Genomic DNA, 23,183 nt, shown 5'->3' on the forward strand with positions numbered 1-23,183 from the left:
TCCTTCTAAATCAATAGTGAGATTTGCAGCACTGCTGTCAGCTTGTGCTAATGGCAGGCGGGCTGGACTGCCTCCCCTCCATGCTGTCCCCAGGAGGCGCTGCCATGGATCAGACACCTTGGTGCGGCTGGAAATGCTATTGACCCCAAATTTTCCCGTGGAGGATTCTCTGCCATCTATGTGGCTCAATTAAAGCATCTCATTCCAGAGGAAAAATGTGATCCCTTTTAACCCATTAAACATCGCAATGGACCGTTTACCTTTAGACTGGCCCGGGGCCGTGAGGGTCCAATAATCTCTTCTCCCACCGTCCTCTGGAAGTCTGCTATAAAGAGAGAGAAGTGACAGGTTAAAAGGGGCGACATGGGAATAACAATCACACACACACACCACTTGATATTTTGCATTTGCATGGACATTCAAGATAATTTACGCACAAGCCTTGTGGCTTATTTCACCTTGGTGTACATGACAGGCAGAGGATATTTTTACAATCCCGGCTGAAGTGATATATTAGAGAGTGAGCTAGCATTAATGTGACTACCAGAGGCGTCCCTAGGATTACCACGTAGAAAGATTTTCTCCCTGGCTCCGTCACACCCTCTCTTCCTTGTGTGCTCTCTTACTACTAATACATACTCAAATGGTTTCATATCACAACACGTTCTCCCAGCAGTGTGTGGGACTGGGGAAGAAGGAGGGAAAAAATAAAGAAATCGGCTGTGCAGTAGTGTGTCTAAGGTCTGCCTGTGGAAAAAAAGAAAAGACTATACATGTATAGAGGGGATTCAGGGCACACGGATAGGAGGGGAAGAGATTGACAGGCGGTGGGGATCAGCCAACTTTAGTTCTAGTCTAGAGATACACCTGCGGAAGATGGGGACGAGCCGGAATAGGCAATACAAGTCATTCCCCTGCTGCAGAAAATGAGCCTGGCACTTTAATAGATAATAATCCAAGACTGAGCGATTCCACACCAACCTGCATGGTAAAGGTCAGTAAATCCCTCAGTGGTTGAATATCAAGTGATGCAAAAGGGATGTGCGGAAAGCCAAGCAATAAAACAATACGTGTTCTCATTGAAATGTGTGCACGGTATATAGCACAAGGTGTGCCGCATCATACAGTACACAAGTCTTATAGGACATTGCATTAAAGACCCAGCACATGAAGCTTCTGTAGTCTTCTCTCAGTGCATAACTAAAATGGGAAAATATGATATTCAACCTGTACTTTATATTGATTTGAGATGCATTCATTTCACTTCAAACACTCTTTGACGTCAGAGATCCAGCCTCATAACCAGGGCGATCACGTGACCATCAGAGATCCAGCCTCATAACCAGGGCGATCACGTGACCACCAGAGATCCAGCCTCATAACCAGGGCGATCACGTGACCACCAGAGATCCAGCCTCATAACCAGGGCGATCACGTGACCACCAGAGATCCAGCCTCATACCCAGGGCCGATCACGTGACCACCAGAGATCCAGCCTCATAACCAGGGCGATCACGTGACCACCAGAGATCCAGCCTCATACCCCGGGGAAGATCACCTGACCACCAGAGATCCAGCCTCATACCCAGGGTCGATCACCTGACCACCAGAGATCCAGCCTCATAACCAGGGTCGATCACCTGACCACCAGAGATCCAGCCTCATAACCATGGTCGATCACCTGACCACCAGAGATCCAGCCTCATAACCAGGGCGATCACGTGACCACCAGAGATCCAGCATCATAACCAGGGGCACTTACTCACAGATCCAGGCACCGGGACTATGGTTATCTTATATGTGTTATCCATGGCCCGCTTCCTTCTAATATCTTCTATAATTAGGATAATGAACCTGAAGGGCTCTGGGGGGATGTTTCCAGAGTCCCTCCCTGCTATAGCTTCATAGGCTATAACAATGAGCAGAACATCTCTTCCCACCACCTGTACTTCCTGCTGCTAAATTACACAGGCAGAGGGAGGTGGAAGAGAGCAGGGGTCTGCCCATTGTAACAGCTTGTGGATCTGCAGCACTGAGGGGCTCTGGTAAAGCCCACCAGACCCCTTTAGGCTCATTATTATTATTTTAAGCAGGATTAAAAGTTGGTATTAGAAGGATTCATGGAGACAATACTGTAATGTTGTACTTGTCCAGAATTAGCAAGGAGTCCACACACAGCAGATTTGCAGTGACAGTCACAGTTTGTGGACTCACCCTAATAAAGAAGAGTGTTATCCAACACTAGTATCTTGTAGGTGCAGCCATGTTTGTTCTGCCCCACCTATACACAAACAATCATCCAAAAGCCGTAAGATGAACAGTTTCATAATTATCCGAGAACAGAAGCATCAGCGCCCTAAAAATGTCAGATAATGCAATAACACATCGACTGGACTATGCCTATAGATGGTCTGGGGTGGAAAAACACAAGGAAATACATAAAGGAACAATGTAAACGGCTCATCCGGGAAGCAGAGAGGTGTGAACAAACAGTCCTGTTCCCAATAACTTGTTTTTGTCGCCTATTTTTTAATGACACAAATGGCCAAAAGCTATTAAACATCAGTTCCCACTGTACCGCATTACACGTGTGCAAGCAACAGAGACCACGTCAGTTCTCATGGAGCATTTTCTGCTCTACTGATAAGAATCTAAACACTATGGCCGCCACACAAGGTGATTCCCATCAAAAGGGATGGCTGACCCATTACAGGCCACTGACCGCACACATCCAATTTCCTAGGAGCGGCGCTCGGCTTTCTGCTAGACTTCACATTGTACACACCTCGCTGATGCTTTGAAGGTAACAGGCAATTTTCTTTATAGATGGTGCAGTGGCAAGATACCCGCTGTGCCAGGAGTGCTCTACAAACTGGTAAAGAAGCCCATACAACATCAATAGCCGCCTTCTCATTTGATCCACAGCTATTACCGTGACTGGCCTATCCTTTCACATGAGCAGTTTGGCCAGGTATGCATGTGCATAAATGGGGAGACGAGTGAGTCACTGAGACTTCATCAACTGTGCATTACCTTCCGGGGGAACAAAGGAGAGGGCATGAAAAATATTTTCATCCTTTCTATCCCCCCATCACAATCTGTGGGGGAGAATGGAGGAGCCACTATATCTATAAGATAGTTGGCTGACACTGATCGGTTAAGAAGACTATTTTCCCCTATGTGTATGGGGGTCTTTAGTGTACATTAACACAGCAGCTAAAGGGTTAACAGGAAATGAGGAATCTGAATGGTTTGGGAGGAAGCAGATTGGGAAGGGGGGGGGGGTTAAACATGGTCTGAGAGAGAGGACTCCAGAACAAAGGTGACTCTTAGGAGAGGTCGGGCATCAGTGAGGTTTTCAGGAAGAGGCAGGGAGTTGGGAGAAGCCTCTGAAGAGACAAGGCCTTGTCTGCGCCTCTTTGTACAGCAGTGAGGTTTTGGCAGCGGTGCTGTGGATGATGCAATCCTGGTGTATAGCGGCAGAGAGCAGACAGAAGAGCAGTATCAATAACCCAGCAGACTCAGGGGCTCCTCACTGAAGCTTTGTCTCTCCTCAAACCTTTCCCCACCCCTAGGGACGGTTGTGCTCGATCACACACACAAATATACACATTATATAGATTATAAATATTATACACACGTACTGCAAGCTGCAAATTACGTTCCACCATTTCCACTTCACAAAATGCATCATCAATACTTCATCACCTAAGTTCTCCAACACAGAACAGACGTCCATATAGATCTCCTGCAGGACTGCAGAAAGGGCAGCCCTCCAGATTATACCAGGAAAAGGGGTAAAACAAGCGCACCCATATAAGGAATACTATATTTGTACGGCCACTTCATAACAATCAGATCTTCCCGTATCCTCCACCATTAGGCGGCACTTCCCCCCACAGACGTATACATGACCTCCTTCCTGTTCTGCTTCCTTTGCAAGACACTTCCTGGTTGTACATTCTCCATGTACTGGGGGGGACATGGGCTCTGGTAGTTACCGACTATTGAAAGATCAGACACAATGCTCAGTGACTGGCACTTCCAGATATATGAAATAAGGGCTTTTTTGCCATTTAAATTCCCGTTTTGCTTCCTGCCCCCCAGCAGGCGAGGTCATGTTTGCCAAGGTCAGACTGGCAGCTAAACCTTGCACGGTGTATTTACATATCTAGGTGCACTGGGTACCTGGCCCCTGGGTAGGCTGCATTACCTCATAAGCAGCTGGTTGAAGGTGATGTGTCTAGATTTCTGAAGGGCAGCTGGCATTAACAGGTAGTTTCACTGCCACTTATACAGGATAATGCACTACTAAAGCAAATCAGGGGCCAGAAATGAGCTCCACGTATGGTTATAGGGCAGATACCGCCGAGAATACACAGCTGGCGCGATTCACTTACATCGTGCTCCCGATATCCTGCGTGTGTCGCTTCCCCGCTCAGATCTACCGGAGTTCCCCTTCTTCCCGATGCATGCAAGTGCTTGGGCTTGCGACAATTTAAATGTAAAATCCCGCGCTCAGTCCAAATCAGTTGGATCGCCCCCCCCCCCCCCCCCAAATTTGTGTTGCATGCAAGCCGGCACACGGATGCGCCAAAATCCCCAGTTAAATGTGTTGCAAATCGGAAATAGTCGGAATATCCGACAATAGTAAATGAGCCCCAATGTGTTTAAGGGTCTACCTTAAACCTACTATGTTTTGTCAAACTATTAGAGATAAGTGGACCCCAGGGACATCATAGCCATGGCTAGTTGCCAGGAGCTGCTCAACCACCAATTGTCCAATATGTCCATGGTCCGGCGGCCGAACTTGAACGTCAGGTTCAATCATCTCTATAAACTATAGCAAATCTGTTCCTCCCCCATTGCACTTGCAAGGGGATTCACATATTGGTGAAGAAAATGTGATCTTTGCATTGCTTCTTCGGTTTTCAAGCCTCTGCTGTATTTATGGCCCTTGCACTATATTGCTTTGGGAGGTTTTGGATAACACAGACTCCCTTTAAGAGTAGGGGCTGAAGATGACAAAGATGACACAAGGCAGATCAAATCAGAACTGTGAACCCATGCAGATACTGAACCCATGCAGATATCTAGCTAGAAATGGGCTGCAATACTGTAACCAACATCATCATCTTTCAGCTTAGACATGATATCAAAGTATCCGTGTAATATGATGTTATTTAGGCGACCTACACCTTATCCAGTAAGGTTTAAGGCCAAATACTTTGGCGCAGTAAACTTCCCCGCTCATGGATCACCGTCAGGCAACTTCTGGAATCATCCCTCTCCCTGCTCTGCCCTATTTCTGTCCTAGATGCAGAAAGCATTAATCTTATTTCCCAAGGAAAATGCAGCACGAGCTCCGGCAGTAAAGGTTCAGCGGCTGCTTTCTCTTCCGAACACGTAGAGGAATATAATGGATAACTGCTCTGATGATCCCTTCTGCGACCTCAATCTAATCATCCCCCCCCCCAGCGAGACATACAAGGCTATGCACTCTCCATCCTGCATAATAAATATATTAGATATCAATATAATTAGACTTATAACCTACAGCTGCTTCGTCACATATAACTAGATACTCCCAAATATAGAAAAAGGCTAAATAAAAATCCCCTGGTGCAGGAAATCCCCATCACTACAGTCTAAGTGGATAACGGGGAACGATTTACTACATTCCACTGCAGATAAGATGCGGGAAATATATATACACATTATATTATATAACACATTTGATATATAACAATTCAGGAGGATAACAGAATTTTGCATCTAATCAATTGAAGTTGATTGTTTTGTTTTTTTTCCCGAAAAATGACACTGAAAACTTGCAAATGACATCTGTAAAGCGTGCGGCACGCCCCCTAATGTTGCAGGTTATGACATAAAAAAAATTGCATTATGCAGGCAGAGAGGGGGCAGAGATGTGGTGGAGGGTCTCATCTACCCTGGAAATCAATGCAAAAAAAAAAAAAAAAAAAGTGCACGCTGAAGAGATTGCCAAGATTTGGTCCTTGTTACCATGGAGACAGGACACCGAAGGCAGCACTTGTCAGGGGGTTACATGAACATACATGTAATCTCACGGTGGAGACAAACAGCCTCTCCATTTTCACAGCAGCATCACCTGGCAGCCCATCCTCCTCCTCCGGTGCACTGTACTGGAAGGAGAAGGCATTTCCCATTACCAGTCTGATCATGGAGGCTCTGCGCCATACGTGACCTCTATAAAATGCAGGGAGAGGCACAGTTTGAGTCCTCCGGAGCGAGGAGTAGGGGGGCGGGGAGGAATTTTAATCAATCGGATCTTTTCACATAACTGCAGAGCTGGAGACTTCAACCTGTTTGTGTGACACTGCTGCATCTGTCCTGATCCTGGTATAAAGATAATGGGTGGGGGTGGAGGGGCCCTACCTGCACTCATGGCACCCGATCATCTAATATAGGTACGTATACCATGGGGAAAGATCTAGCTGGTGGCCTGTTCACGTGACAAACATTATGCTACAAATGCAATAGGTTTATAGGTACAACAGCAGGATGATACATTGTATATCATAATAAGGATGCAGAGAGTTTGGGTCAGGCTGGTACAATCCGCCATAAAGCTGGGTTCACATGTATACGCTAGACCAGTGGTGGCAAGCCTCTTAGACACCGAGTGCCCAAACTACAACCAAAACCCGCGTATTTTTGGTTGTATGTGCCAATGCAACAATTTAAGCAGTAACTTATTACTCCCTGCTTTGTCACAGGTTTAAATTGTATAGGCACCTGAGGACTCCAATACGATAGACAGAAGGAAGAGAAGTTTGGATTATCATTGTAGATTCCTTCTAGGGTCCTGGGACTGCAAGAGGCCTTGAGTCCTGTTTGGCAAACTCTACGCTGGGGCGATGGCAAGGGTGCCCATATAGAGGGCTGAGTGCCACCTTTGGCACCCGTGTGGGACGTATACAATTAGAGTATACATTGACAAGCAAAGGCATAGTTGTTGCCTCCATCTGGCCACCATTTCTCCAGTATGTCAAAAAAAAAAAAAAAAAAAAAAAAAACAGGATGGAAAGACGCAGCAAGCTACATCTTTTCATCCTCCAGCCTCCGCCTGAGCGACGTATGCAGTTAGCAGAGGCAATGGACGGCTACGGGGGGGGCGGATGCAGACTATTGCAACTCTCCCCACAGCCGCGCCAAGTGTATACAACGCTTGGCAGGAGGGAGGACCCGGTGCGGTTACCAACCATATTAGGTCAGTGACATCACTGGGGTGGGGGGGGGGGGGCACCCCGCGATTGGCTGCTGCCGATGTGTACACCTATGGTCCCTGGGTCGACATATACCACTGTATAAGCATACAGCGGGATACGTCTGTGCCATACGGTGCAAGGACACATCCTGACGTGTCCCATTGTCCTATTTTCTGGATCGACCCTGAGGATGGGAAAGCAGGGACTCCAGGCATACCAAACAGCCCAGTGCTTATACCAGTTATCCATATATAGCAAACCTTAAAAGGGATATTTAGAAAACTAAACTACAAACAAGCCTCAGGCCACATTCACGCAGAGAATTAACGTAGGATTTGCAAAAGGTCTGGAACCTGGGCACAGAAAGGTCTGGAACCTGGGCACAGAAAGGTCTGGAACCTGGGCACAGAAAGGTCTGGAACCTGGGCACAGAAAGGTCTGGAACCTGGGCACAGAAAAGCCTACCCTGGGTTCATAAAACCACTTTGCAGGCACCTGGTGCACCAGAGGTAGGTGCAACACTGGACTTATGGTACCTCTGGGTAAGTATATCATCTGTGAAAGGTTCTCTTTAAGAAGGAGGTTACAACCCAACTTGCTTCCCGTTTTGCAAGCTACTGTAAAAAAAGGAAAAATTCCTCACGTATCCCAAGATTCCTCACGTGATAAGCAGTACAGGCATGATGCAACCTTGTTAGCAAAAAGGGAAAGCTCAAAGAGCACCGCAGGAAACTCCACATATCGATTCCCATGATATTTCAGGGCAGTTACAAAACTCAGGACACGTGACTGGAACCGGACAACACGACTGTACATTATCATCAGTATTAAGTCATTCTGAACCATTACATGGAAACATAGGAGACGGAGGCGCTGGAGAGGTGTTTACTGCCCTTGGCATTACACAATGGCCGCTCGTTGTAGGATGAATCAGCGCTCAGCCAGCAGACACATTTTATAGATGTGGTGCTGGACTTGGAAGGGGGAAGTTCTTCCTTATACATAGGACTCATCCAGACCTGCTGCTTTAGGCCAAGTTACTGCACCATGCAGACCACCTCAGCTCTATTGGATAGGGTTCTACAGTGATGAGTGTTGAGTGCATTACAGATTGTATTTTTAGGCCAGAACAGTGCCCAGCGCCCCCCACCATAACTTGCAGTATCAGTCATCTGTTCTGCACAATGTGGGGAGTCGGTAACTGAATGTTGCATGTCCAGGTCACAAAAAAAACAAGCCATCATACGGTCAATGTTTTATTTAAAAGGGGTTCTCCACAGGATATTAGGGTCCCTAGTGGTGGGACCCCAATAGATCACGAGAAAGGGAGTCACTTGCTCCAATTACGGTCTCTAGCACTGAAGGAGATACAGTACAGAGCATGGCTGTCAGCGCTACAGAGATGAACAAAGCAGCAGGTGCGACAGGCTGCTCTGCTTATTTGGAGTACAGTGGACCCCTGTTCTCCTGACCCCCTCCGATCACCAAGTTATCCACTATCCTGTGGATAGGGGAAAACATAAATTTTCTCTTTAGCAGCTGCACAACCCCTTTAACGAATATGCCTTCATGGTACACATGTTTATGCTCAGTACATTGTTAATGGGTTTTAAGACTGACTAGAAAGTTTCTATGCAGAATTGCGCTGGGGATCTGGGTTCAAGTCCCAGGGTCAACATCTGCAAAGAGTTTTTTATGTTGTCTCTGTGTGTGCGTGGGTTTCCTCCGGGTCCACCAAAACATACTGGTAGGTTGATTAGATTGTGAGCCCCATGGGGACAGGGACTGATTTGGTAAAGCTCTGTATAGCACTGCATAATCTGTAAGCTCTATATAAATTAAAAGGAATTAATTTGCAAAAAGAAGTGAGTCCTGGATTATATTGCAGTTGTGGGTCTCAAAATGTGTAAGAGGATGCAACCAAATTTATAGTGTGGAACCTATTTTTAGACGAAGAAGCGCGATCCATTTCTGCCTTCACATCTGCCTTTTCAGATGCAATTTTTGATATCCAAACCAGGAGTGGAGTTTTTTAGATCCACACCCGCTTCCGGCTTCAAATTCTGCATCTGAAAAACTGAACGTGTGAATGCACCCTAAAAGGATCCATTCTCCCCAGCGCTTTTTCAAGTGCTTGTGGCAGATAATAACTTATGTCCAGACTGCGCGTGTCCACATGACGTCTCCAGTAAGAAGCTGCAGCATCATTTCCCATAGCAGCAGGGCTACCAACAGGTGTGTAATGATATAACATGAACGAGTCGCTACTATATCACAGTCTTCTAGCAGCAGCTGCACCGGCTCTTAACCTGACCATCGAGCGATACAAAAGTATAACCCAACACTACAGAGAATGTTGAGCAATATATACACAGACTCCCATAGGCCCAGAATATGGGTCCCATAATATTCAATTCAAAATGTAGAGGATCATTACTTGGCGGGATGGAAAATATGGAAGATGTTATGAAGCAGCATATAATGGGTTATGTTTGTGAAGTCAAATCTTGGCAGCAATAAACAGAAACCCAAACAATCCACAGAATCCTCAAGGATTTCACATGCAGATTAATTGAAAAAAAAAAAAGATTCACAGAAATTCCTCTTGCATAAATCCATCTCAGGCCTCACCAACATGACCATTGTGGAAGTCCTGATCTGGCCTCAAAATCGGTGGCCATATCACAGCCCCGTAGAGGTTTATGGCACCCCATCACTCTTATTGCACCAAATGACCAATGTGCAAAATCTGGGACATATTCTATATTCTGCTTTTTTTTGCAGCGGCCACTTGCCTTTCATTGGAGAAGAGAGGAGCGTTCACCCCTGCGCTCTCCTGCACCTGGTCACAAGCTTGTGCGGGATACGGTTCGTGTACATTCAGCGTAGACAGAGGACTCAAAAGAGTAAGGCTGCATTAACACTAACGCAACACGGGATAGGGGTGACCCCTCCCCTCTCCACAGGAGATAGCGGCGTTAGGCCGTACAGACGGAAAAAGAACATATTCTATCTTTTTCCCCATGTGGCACCGTACCGCCGCTGTGTGCCTATATCCATCTATGGGGACATATATATGGCCGCAAGCTTCCCCACGACGGTCATGTGACTGGGGCCTCAGAGACAGCTATTTACTGTTTTCTCAAAATCCCACGTTCCCATGGTATTGAAGAAAGCAGCAGGTCGATCATGTGTCTGCCATGACCCCTGTTCTCGAGATTGAAGAGGGGGTCCCAGAGGTTAGACACCAACTGATCAGATTGCTATCCCCTAATCTGTGGACAAAGGATGACAAACTTTAAAAAAGAAAATAATGGCACCTAAACCGTGGATATGGGATAACTAACTGAAAAGTGCCACGCATGGATGCCACCCTGGAGTGCAGGCTTCACCAACAATATATGCAGTAATAGGGAAGATTCATATCCCTAAAGTACCATAAAATAGAGTAATTCCGTATGTTGGGAGGCCCTTTGCTCTAATCAGGCACATTGATGGCTTCCATTTAGTGGCTTCTCGTGAATGCTGGGGGTCGGATCTTCAGTGATCAGATACTTATCCCTATTCTGTGGGGAGAAGTGTTAAAGAGTTTCTTGGGCTTCTAAATACATAAGTTACATACATAGCAGTGTCCACAGACCGGAAGTCTCACAATTATTATGCAAATACAATCTCCTACCTCCACCTACATATAGGAGTAAGGTTGAGGCACCTTAAAGGCAGATCCGGATAAAATAAAGGTTACAAATTCAACCCAGATACACAGCAAGTGCAGTGCAAAGAATTGGGAGGAACTAGGTTAGGAGACTATTAGTAAGCAAAGCTGATGTAAAGGTATATGAGCTAAACAGTATGTACAGTATATAAGTTTTATATAAGTAGAATAAAATTCTGTGCATGATAGAACATAGAAATTTTAAAAACGCACGAGTGAAGCAGCAGTAATTATGGCGGCACATGGGGAGCACATGCTAAGTGTAAGAAAGGCAAGTCAGAGCTGGCAGAAAATGCAAAACAGGAAGGAAGGTGGGTAGAGATCAGAGACGCAGTCAGCTACACCTGGTTTTTGAGACTGTAGCAGGCGGCGTCTCGCACAAGGCCTCCATTTAACTGCACAGACATAAGGAGCCGGGTCTAAACTTCACAAGTGTCACCTTTCACATAGTACCTGTTGTGATGACAAAGTATAGCGCTCACATGGATGTGCCAGGGTAGCTATGGACACTGACGTGCCGATGACAATACTGGCTAATTGGCAGGGGTAGAGCTATGAGGCAATACAAAAGCTACGAAAAAATGACCACTATAATAGAGACCTGTATCGGTACAGACAAAACAAAAATTTATAGAAGATCCTCTCCCCTCCCCCCAATAAATGTACACAAGTGTTCCGGCAAACATGTAACATTTCTAATTATTATTATTTTTGGCCATGAAAACACTATGTGAATCCTTGTAAAGGGGGACATGTAGAGATTATGTCTGCGCCACATGTGTCGCGTCTGCACTATTTATGCAACACAAATTTCTGTATTGGGGGGCGTTTCGGTGCTCAATTGGACCGTGCAGCAGATTTAAAATGCAAAGTCCGACAGAAATGTGTTGCACGTTATAAGTGCACCAAAAGAAAAATGTGGTGCACTAGGTCGGAGCAGCGCAGGGGGCGTCAGATTCATGAAGGACGTGCGCCAGAAATCCTATATCTGGCGCCCCCTGCGGACTGCACAGGCAAACTGCATCGTTCTTAGTAGATGTGCCCCAATATGTGACGTACTGCCTCATCTCCAGGCTTTGGTATAAGAGGGAAGACGTATACAGCAGAGGTGTCTGATCACAGGTCATTATGTAAGGATTCCTTACCCAGATAACCAACTGTGATTGCAAAAATCAAAGTTCAGAGACCCAACTTCTGGAAAAATTGCAGCATGATCTTGTGTAGAGTAGTCCTCCCGTACAGGGCAGTACAACCCAGTGACAACAACAACAATAGGACATTAGCCAACACAGGCAGACACAACTACATGACAGACAGATTTTATACCATTTATACAGTTCCTATTTTATTTTCAATAAAGCCATAATGGCCTGATCTGTGCGATATCTCTTAGTCTGATATAACAGACACACATGTCAGATAAAATAAGTAACGCTGTCACCCAGCTTTCCAAGCCTCCTGCATAACGCAAGCGACAGCCATACATTCATCCCCTACAGAAGCTGAATCTTGTGTTCCTTGTAGTTCTTACCCAGCTTTTCCAGGAGCAGATCTAACTTACTGCTTATTTCTCTGGCTAACAGGGAATGTAATATAATGGGGGTTCACACTCTGAACTGCCTGACATTACTGGAGGCTCCATTAGAAGAACAAATATAGTAAAAGCAGTCACCACATGACGACGTGCCGCAGCCGAAAGCAGCAACACGCTCTGTTTCCAAGGCAACAGTCATGTTGACAATCTCTCGTGTGAATAACACCTCCATGTCCTGCTTTCCGCAGCGTTTGGTTCCTGTGCAAACTTCTAAAACCTTCCTGCTTGCAGCAATGGCCACGGATGTGGATCCCATCGCAGTAAACGTATGCATTTATGGTAAGAAGCGTTTTATTACAAGCCTCCAGCAGAGCCCCTCTGAACGTAATTTTGCAAGTTATAATGTTTACAAAAATCCCTTTAACCACCAGAACTGTGCAATTCTCACGTACATGACATAATAAAAAATACATTAGAAATTCACACACTACGAAAATAAAGCAGCCTATATTATAATGTATCACAACTGCTACAGTACATAGCAAGATACATAAAAGCCACGTCTGCATCTGTGTGAACCCTAATGACGCTGAACACTGTAAAGTTCCAGCACTCGCTGCAATAATCTAAGCAAACAAAACTTTGGCACCATTTCCTTTCCTCCTGGAGTCACGGGCGACTATCTGAGGAGGGATACACGGAAGGAAATTACAAGATGGCTGCGTACACGGAGACGGGGAGCATGAGGATGACTCATCAGCTTCAGGACAGGTCTGGGATGCATTAGCCGAGACGATGCAGGCGAGAGGAAACAAATGACACTGTGTGCAGTGCGGCCTACAAGAACACGAGACCAGGGACACCATGAGAAAGGACCGTCTGCTGCACGGTAACCTCATCCCATCAGAAACAGGCCTGATCACCAAATCATTGCTTTTCTTTCTTTGGTACTAAAGGCAATTACTCAATAGAAGCTGCATGTAGTATTAGTAATGCAGGACTCCATCTGATCTCGTGGCTGAGACGTTGGGGCATGCACACTGGAGAGAACAGGTCATGGCTGGTGTTAGGCTCTCATCACATCTTTGTCATAGGAGCGCAAAAGCAGAAATCAAAAGGAAATGTTCTATCCTTCATATGATAGACACCCAACAGCACCTAAAGGACCCTACAGTTTATAACAGGGTCCCTCAGGTCTATCTCCTGAGCAGCAAAGCTTTGCCAAAATTGGACTCCAATGGGTGAAGGTGGACGTCGTTGCGTCGCTGCTGTGGCCTCTGTTTGCAAACACAGACTGTTGGTGATAGATACCTTACTGGACTGGAAGATGCTACAGCAACTCCAACCACCAAAAGACATCCCCTTTAACAACTAAGCTTTAATGGGATGTCACACACAATGTATCATGCTGCAATGGCACATGGACGAAAAGTCACCCAAAGTTGCAAGCAATATCCTGCACCCACATGGCATTATGATATGGCATGACGCCTAGTTACCACATATATGAATAAATGTTCTTTATGCGGCTTTCACAACATATCAAGACAGTGTGGCCATGTGACATTTAAGCCAGGACTAAATAATGATACATAGTAGCAAAATGATCAATGGAAGGCTACAAAGGAAGCACACATGAAATGTAACACGTCAGTTTACCTTCCCCTTTCACAGAAGTTTTACATTAAAAATACACAAGTATGTACAATATCAAGTCTAGCATTTGGGCAGAAACTACACCTACACCATAGACTACAAATTGAAAGGGACAACCTAGCAAATCCCACAAGAATTCATGTTACTGGGGGAGGGGGAAGGATCAGGAGGATCTCTCTACACCAGTCTCGTTTGTATGATCTGCTTCAGTCTTTTGCTATCAGTCTTGTGTTATTTTCCATCAAGCGTTCAGTGCTTCAAGCTTAGCCTTAAATAGTGCAAGAAGTAGAAAAAGCGCGGATCTATGCCTTCTATACACGCACATACTACATACTGACTACTGACTACAAAAGCAACATGATACACAGATCCATATGATGCGCCTTAGGCCGTGATGCCACATGTGGCGTTTTCGGTCCATTTTTAAGTATGTGTCGTAGGTCCATTTAAAAATGCATTTTTACCATTTACAATGCGTTTGGTTGTTTTGAACCCATCCTAATAGATAAACAGGTTCAAAGAAGGCAAACGCATGGTAAACGTTAAAACACATGCATTTTTAAGCAGACTAAAAACACATGGTTAAAAATGGACCAAAAACGCCATGTGTGGCATCACCCTAACACATGCCTTATAGACTGCATGCATTCTGGTTACCTGAGCGAGGCCCTAGCTGGAAAGAAAGCCTTTCACGGGGGGCGCACAATAGTGCAAACATGAATGAATATTGACCACCCCACCCTATCCATAACGTAAGAAACACAATTACATTCTTGAGGACGTGGTAATTATGGCATAGTATGGGGCTTCCATATAGATTAGAGTATTGTCAAGTTTCTAGCTCTAAATTACAAGGAAAGATTATTGAATCAATATGAAACTGGATGTAAATGGATTTTGAGATCTAGAGACATGATATGGCCCTATAGACTGACACTGAAATGGACAATATAACAGAATGCTCATAGGGACGGTTTTCTGACAATGTCTTTCTATACAAGATGCTAAATGATTAGAAATAAAGTTGATTATATATTAAACAGTTGATACACTTGGCATCTGTACAGAATGTACATGATCCGGTAGTCACTGACATATATACTGGCAGATATAACAATTTTAACAAGGGACACAAGAAAAATAATCATTTCTATCCTGGAGGGTCACATAGGAAAAGCTTTCTTGCAAGATATAAGGTAATGATGTGAGGGGGATGGTGTGTGGGTCAGCATGTGGCTTTGTGGTGTACAATGCAAATATGTATATACATGCTGGTAAATAACTAACACCTCTGCACGACGGCAAATATTAGAGAGTGAAACAGTAATTGGTGAAAATATACCATGTATTATACATATCACAGTACGTGGGATTAATAGGACATGGAAAACACAGAGCTTGAACCACAAATATAAAAGTCTCCAATGCAGCAGACCAAGTCGATGCCCGATGTATGGAACAAAACCTTTCATTTCCCGAGTGATCTATACATGGACACATGAGCTACATGCAGCCAGCACACGGCACATAGGTATAATCATAGAAAACATCCGTGCAACGTGTCAGCTATAGAAGCAGAGAAGGCGGGAGAAGGTAACAACCACACGAAGTGAGATCCCTGACTTCATATTGCTATAGTAACAATGCAGGGGAAGAATTGAAGACGAAGCTGACAGGTCATGTGAATACCACAGGCGAGCCCAGGAAACATTTCATAAATCTATTTCTGCTACAATTATTGCCAATAATTTATAGCGGATACCAAGGACTTGGTCACTAGGATGTGATAAATCTCATGGCAGAGGGCGTGACATTTCAGGCGCCGGTTACATAAAAATACCAATTATTGGACAACAAAAATGTGACGTAATAAGTTTACTATGTGAGGTCCAACATAACCTGGCATTGGTGAAATGGCCGTACGTCCGAGGCTGGCGCTAGCGGCACGCTACCGCGGTCAATGTGTGAAAACCGGACCTTGTGCATATTTTAGAGTGAAGAGGAAGACTCCATTAATCATAATGAGATATAATCATTATTACAGTACTGTGCTACTGTTATGCAGGGACTCCTTGCATCAGAAGTCACTATGATGCTCAGAGTCCTGTCCTCTGCACTATGGTCATCTGTAAAATCAGGCCAGTGCAGAGACGGGACTGTCTGGTTTATAAATTAAAAAAAAATATAGAATAAAAAGTTACATGTTTGCATTGTAAAGGTTAAAAATGACAGCAATAATGGACATACTGTGTTAGACTCCCTGCGTGGGACGTCACGCAATTTCCCTGTACTTGTAAGTGTTGAGGTTAAGGATTGATCTGGACGTCATGCACCCAATGACAAGAGGTCTCGTAGTCATTTGAAGGTCAACCAAAAACACCAGGTTAAGATCTATTGTGTATGGGGCAGCTTACTTAAGTACTGACCACATGTTCATGTTGCGCGTGACCACTGAGCCAATAAATGGCTCGGCAGTCACATCTGCATAGAGGGCATATAAATACTGGATCTCGTCGGGTTCAGAGGTCACGTGTACAAACTAAATGGTGTCGAGACATCTGGACTGAAGCGGCCTGAAGCACTAAAGCCACCATTGGAGACAAAGTGTCCGAGTTTCAAGCAAAAAAATTTTTTTTTTTTGTTTGAGAAAAGCATACGCTGTTTTTTTTTCTTTCCCAGGGCATATGAACAAAATGAAAAATAAAATTGTGTAAATCAAACCCTAGGCCAAGGCCACAGTGAGACGGCATTTCCATAGAAGAGTAAATCAATAGTTGAGTTTTGATAGACTGAGCATTCTAGATCTTGTATATCCACACTTTGCATTTTCCTTATGAAGGCCAGGTAAACGTGGGGCAAACACCCAGGGGTTAGCCGACATAAATTTACTCCCAAATCAGGTGTCTTTACAGCAGCGGCTTACCTGTGGGTTTCTCTGCAAAAAAAAAAAACTTCCATCTTTGCCTTGCGAAGTTTAGAAATGACAGCAATAATGGACATACTGAGTTTGGTTGCCCCTTGCAGTGAGGCGAGCTGTAAAATCTTCAATTTATCAAACGATAATTAATATGTTTTACTACTTAATAACCGCGTTTAACCTGTGCAAAGCCTGACCACTTCAAAACTCTAATAAAAATGCTGAATTCAGGAGTGTATTGACTCATCAGTCAATAATGACTAGCATCCTCCCTGTTAAAAGACATGAGCTTTAATTTTAGGTACCAGCAGCTACTTGGGCAGGCACATGCCCCCGGGAGTTGCAGTATAGTAGTGCTTGCTTGAAAGCTAGAGCTCCTGAAATTAAGAGAGTCTAATGAAGTTCATGGATAGACAAAGTAATGTATAATTCAGGAGCCAAGCCGTATCATTCAAGGACTCACAGAAGATGTGCTTTCACTGACATCAACAGGGAAGGTTTCGGGGTGACTGACTGGAACTCGCTGCATTGGAGCCTCTGGTAGATTACACTAACAATCATGTCGCCAGGTTTCGCCATGGTGTTAGCTTCTAATATTCTAGGAAATACAAAGAAATCGGAGAATCCTGGGAAAAATTACCGTTTATGGGTTCAATAAAATCACCCAATATAAAAGGGTGAATAGAGGTTGAGAAATGGGGTCAGTAGCTCGGCCATTCGATCTTAGCCCACCATAATACGCTCAGACCCATTTGAGATGACAAAGAACAAACCAGTGGAATAACTACTTTCTCTGTTACAGAATAGCAAAACGATAATAAAATCTGGAAATACACGCAACTTAACCTGTAGACTCCATGGAGAAAAGCTGCAGAGAAAATGCTCTCTATCGGGACAAGTCATCCTTGGTAATTTCACCATTTACATTGTCTTTTCTAACCTGGGTCATGCACGTAACATTCTATGGCTCCATAATAACCTGGCAGCAGGACATAGGAACCATCAACATGAAAGCCCAGATCTACATGGTTCTAAAATGCCAATGGAGATTTACAGTAGCAGCATAGTGTATTGGAAAGGCTGAAAGCTGAGAACAGCTAAATATAACACATATCCCTTCAGAACAAAGAATTGGTTATCTATTAGGCGTCTAGAACACAAGCAAGATCAGCCAAATAGAGTACGAGCAGGACGTGCTACACAGTAAGGCTGCATTCACACAGCCTATATACGTCCCCCATAGACGGCATTGGGTGCACGGCGCCCTACAGGAGTGCTACGGTGCTGCACAAGTACCACTCCGTACCCCGTGAAAAGATATGACATGTCCTATCTTTCCTCGGAATACAGTGCCATGCGCTATGTTCCTCTATGGAGAAGGGCAGGGGTGAGCGCCGACTTGTGCCCGTCGTGCTAAGGTACAGTGGGCACAGTGAGCCCAAGGCTGGATTCACATCACGTTTTGTGCCACATGTACTAAGGACACATCAGGAGGATTCTGACATGTCCTTACAACGTATGGCACATATGTATCCTACTGTATGCCTATACAGTGGGATACGTCGCCCAGGGACCCCCGCTCCTCCCTGCTGCCAGTGAACCAGGCGTTTCCCCAGCGATGTCACTGTCCTAATAACCGGGGCTGTGGGGGTGAGAGATGCAATACGCTGCTTCCGCTCCCCATAGCTATTGCCTCTGCTGAGCGTATATGTCACTCAGACGGACGCTGCAGGATGAAAAGATGTAGCTTGCTGCATCTTTCCATCTTGCATTTTTTTTCCTGTACACGAAGAATAGTGGTCAAAGGGAAGCATCAACTATGCCTCTGTCTGCCATTATTTGTCAATGTATAAGCTAAGCATACACATCAGGTGCTTTCCTGACATACACGCTTAGCGTATACCAAAAATTAGATGTGAACTTAGCCTAAGACCTCGGCAAAAAAAAGTCTGCAAAAGCCATGTTTAGATGTAAGTTCTGATTCTCTCCTGGGTGTTCGAAGCAAACCCCCAACATGGAGCTGGAAGGCAAGATGCAGGCCATGAAATACAGACCGCTTTCTTTCATAATCAGCTTCACACCTGACCATGGGTAGCGTGTGATATTGCAATTTAGCCCCATTCATTTCTATAAAAATGAGCTGCAATAATGGGGCCCTGTTTTTGCAATTGTGTTTTACATCTTTCACAAGCTGCACAAAATGCTGATCTTCATACAAGATTTATTTGGGAAAAAAAAAAAAAATTGGTCCACGTTTTCCATGTGCAGATTTCAATTAATTTACTGTACCAGTACTTTATTACTTCACAGCTTTGCCCCGGTAATAGGTGTCGTGTGCAGCTAGTCTTACGCTTCCAAACCTCAGCTGATCGCTTAAATATCTTTCATATCAAAAACATTGCAAAATGCACCCACCCCACATGTACAGTGCAGAAACAACATCGCACAATGCTGAGTCACACCGAGGCCTCGGAGGTTTTAAACAAAAGGCTTATGTTATAAAGGGGAAGGGCAAAGTTAAAGAGTATTCAACCCAGGTTAATAAATTGCGCTGCTCTCTAATCTTGCCTTATATCCATTTATTTTCTTTGTCATTACTACACAAACTTAAAGGAGCACACACACACGCACAAGCCTGAGCGACATGTTGTGCCGAACTGCATTGTCCCTAGAGCAACAAAAGGCCAGAGAAAAGTGAGACAAGTTGTGAGCCCTCCCCCCTCGCCTAGCATGCAGGTTCGCACTAGTGATCTCATCAGACCGCTCTTGCTATGAATCTGGGTGGTGGTGGTGGGGGTAGCGACACACAGTACAGGCCAGGAGGGGGGGAGTGGCAACTATTACAAGAGAGTTCAATACACAGGATAGAAAGTACAGTCCTGCTCAGGGAGGGGAGCGTGAGAGAAAAGCAGAGATGATGCAACAGCAAAACATGGCAGCCACAGAACGAGGAGCAGCGAGGACTACAAAGGCCACAATGCACTGCCCACATGTTATACACACTACAGGCAGTGCAAAAGTTACATATGTGTCTGCAACATTAGTAACATTTGACATCCACCTGGCCAGATACAACATATCAGAGTTTAGCTGATGTGCACATGATGATCGATCCTCTCCCCTGAGCAGGGAAGGTTTGCTGTACAGGGCTGCTGGGACTTGTGGTTCCGCTCCAACAACTCTGCTCTACAGTATCACAGGCAATTAAAGCTAATGTCGCCCCTAGTCAGGCTGAGCTTCTCTGCAGTGAAGAGGAAGCAGATGCACCAGGGTAGCAAACCTTCCACCGTTATGTCTTCGCCCTGCCGTTACTGGTGGATGTTTTCCGCTGATGGCACCGGGTCGAGCTTTTATATTACATTACAGATGCTGGATATCGCTGACGCTGCGGGAACAATTTGGCTAATAGACATTAGGTCATCCCTGAGATATGCAATTTCCAAACCTATAAGGTTCACCTTAGGGCAAAAATCAAACATTCATGTGTTGCGGTGAATAAAAATATTTAAAATATAAGTTGGTGAGCCCCTAAATTACAGAGATCCGAGCTATTTACAGCATCACTATAGCTTTAAATAAGGGAGAAATAAATGGCAGGACGTGGACCGAGCCCACACACACCCATGGTATAAAACAATAGGTAAACACTATAAAAAAATATAAAAGACAGCAATGAAGACTGCAACCCATTTATTGTTATACAAGTATAAAGCCCCATCAAGTATTGGGATAAAGAATACATGAGCTGTAACTGTATTAACTGCAATAATAGGATATCAAACAGAGACCTCTACCAATAGAAAATACTATATATAAAAACCTCTTAGCCCAGATCTGTCTTCTGTCAGATTGGGAGACATGTTTCCCACTAGTGTGTGTGTTTGGGGGGTGGGGACTGTGCTATATTCTGCCATATATAGGTCTGTCCCCATTTAGCTTCGAGGTATTGCACCCAAGGGAGAAATGTGGGTTGTCGTCACATGGTGCAATGTCACACGCATGACATGATTATCACCTCCACAAGCATGTAGGTGTTGACTGCCATATCAAGTGCAATCTCCATTTTTATAGTAGAATAAGATACGATTATGTACACAACGATGCTTGCATTAATAAAGACATTCTTGAGACCTCCTCAAAGCCTTAGCAACTGCCCATGCATGCAACACAAACCTTCAAAGCAGCCATACACAGACAGATGCTGGATTGACCCCCCCAATGTGCTACAACTTGGCAGGGGTTCAATCCTTTCCTTGTTATAAGAAAAGAGAAGGATCAGGTCATCAATGGGAGATTTTCCCACTTGAGTGTGTATAGCAAGATATTCAATGTTTCTGCCCGAAACACGCAGCGCAATTCTAGTATCACATTCAACCACACTCTTTCAAATCCTAAGTGCCAAAGACTTTTTGGAATAAGTTTCCAGACGGCCATATGGCTGGAATCACACATAGCATTTCTGATTGGAGTTTTTCAGGAGAGGGGCCAAAAGAGAGGAGACATAAGAGTTTCCTTGAAACTTTTCCCTTCTTATTGATCCAATTCTGGCTTTGAATGCATAAACCAAGGCTGCTACTTCTTGGTCTGGGAGCTATAGAATTATCTACAAAAGCAGGATTGGATCTCGGCAGCAGAACATACAAAGGCATTCTCAGGAAGAAAGGGGTTTTTTTGGAGCTAAATTTATGTCTGATGAAGGCTGAAAGCTCTACATCACTCATACGGGGTAGTGGAGCACAACTACACAAGGCGTAATACTGGAGACAGAGGGGTGTAGAAAAAGTACAGCTCTGTCTCCTTCAGCTTCCATAGACATTAGATGTGCGCTCTATACACACCTGAATGCCTGTCTGAGCGTGCATGTGATATTTCATTACCCGTGGCCTAGATGACTGTATGAACCCTGGTTGGCAAATCAGGTGCATATGAAACCCTTACAAATGGGTCGTGGACTCGGCCTAGAGGAGTTAGTTGCGGCACAACTGGCTAATGATCAGGTATGTTAAAGAAAAACTCCAGATAATTCATTGAATAATGCAAGTTGCTAGAACCAAGAGTCATGCTCCTCCCTTCAGGCTCTGAACAAGATACAAGTCAATGAATGAGCTTTGACTGGAGTGTTCCTTTAAGATCCAAATACCAAATTGTTTTCTCCTTAAACATCTCCCACCAGGAAACCCCAAGCTTAATAAATGGTTAGTGCCACCAAAATCGGGAAACACGGCCAACGCCTATGTAACTTTAGAAGCATCTTTGACCCACTATCCCAAGGATTAATTAAAGGAAACCTACCACCTCAATTCTACCTATAAAGGTAGAACGAGTGGTAGGTGAATGTATGGGACGTGAGGATAGCCCTTTTTAGAGCTAATCCTCAAAAAAAAAATCTTTAATACCCTGATAAATTTTCTAGATAGGTTACTGGGGCGTGGAGTAGCCGGCATGCACAGAACTCCGGCTTCTCGGACGAGGGTGCGCAGCTATGAGCTGAAGATTTCGGGGTAGGAGGAGAAAAGAGGCTACTGGGGCGTGGAGTAGCGACTAGTAGCCTCATGTCCGGCTACTCCACGCCCCAGTTGCCGCTCTAGAAAATTTACATATTAGGGTATTAAGGATTTTTTAAAAATAGCAGGGATGTGAGGATTAGCTCTAAAAAGGCTCTCCTCACGTCCCATACATCCACCTACCACCCGTTCTACCTTTATAGGTAGAATCGTGGTGGTAGGTTCCCTTTAACCAAAATTCTAGCTGTGAGCAGCAAAGCTCGAGTGTACACATTTACTAGTCCTTATAGGGACTGTATACCTTTCTATAATTATATTCGGTCATGGTAAACACCCATAAAGGCTCCTGCATAAGTGATATAGCCTCACTCCTATTGTTTCCTATGACTGTTGTTCATCTGTAATGTCTTATTTTATTTGTATGTTCCCCTGGAATCTGTAAAGCACTACGGAATTTGATGGCGCTATATAAAGATTATTATTATTAAACATATGGATGTTTTACTATAGTGTGTTTTCCATGTCCAATCGCCCTGTGGATGCTAAATATCTTACGAATTGCTAAAAGTTAGACAAAAACAAGTTTTAACCAAAAACATTCAGCTGT

The 23,183-nt window shown here is 44.5% G+C and overlaps 1 protein-coding gene across 3 annotated transcripts in view; it reads right to left on the reverse strand.

The window, feature by feature from the left end:
* SETD5 (SET domain containing 5) overlaps window positions 1-23,183 on the reverse strand; it is a 54,305-nt gene that overhangs the window by 24,956 nt on the left and 6,166 nt on the right. For 2 of the 3 annotated variants that reach the window (XM_072127928.1, XM_072127926.1), the window contains exon 2: window positions 261-325. The gene's annotated coding sequence lies outside the window, so the exon portion shown is untranslated. The remainder of the gene's footprint in view (window positions 1-260; window positions 326-23,183) is intronic. The other variant, XM_072127927.1, reaches the window with a different exon arrangement.

This window comes from Engystomops pustulosus, chromosome 10 (assembly GCF_040894005.1).
Source record: "Engystomops pustulosus chromosome 10, aEngPut4.maternal, whole genome shotgun sequence".
NCBI lineage: Eukaryota > Metazoa > Chordata > Amphibia > Anura > Leptodactylidae > Engystomops > Engystomops pustulosus.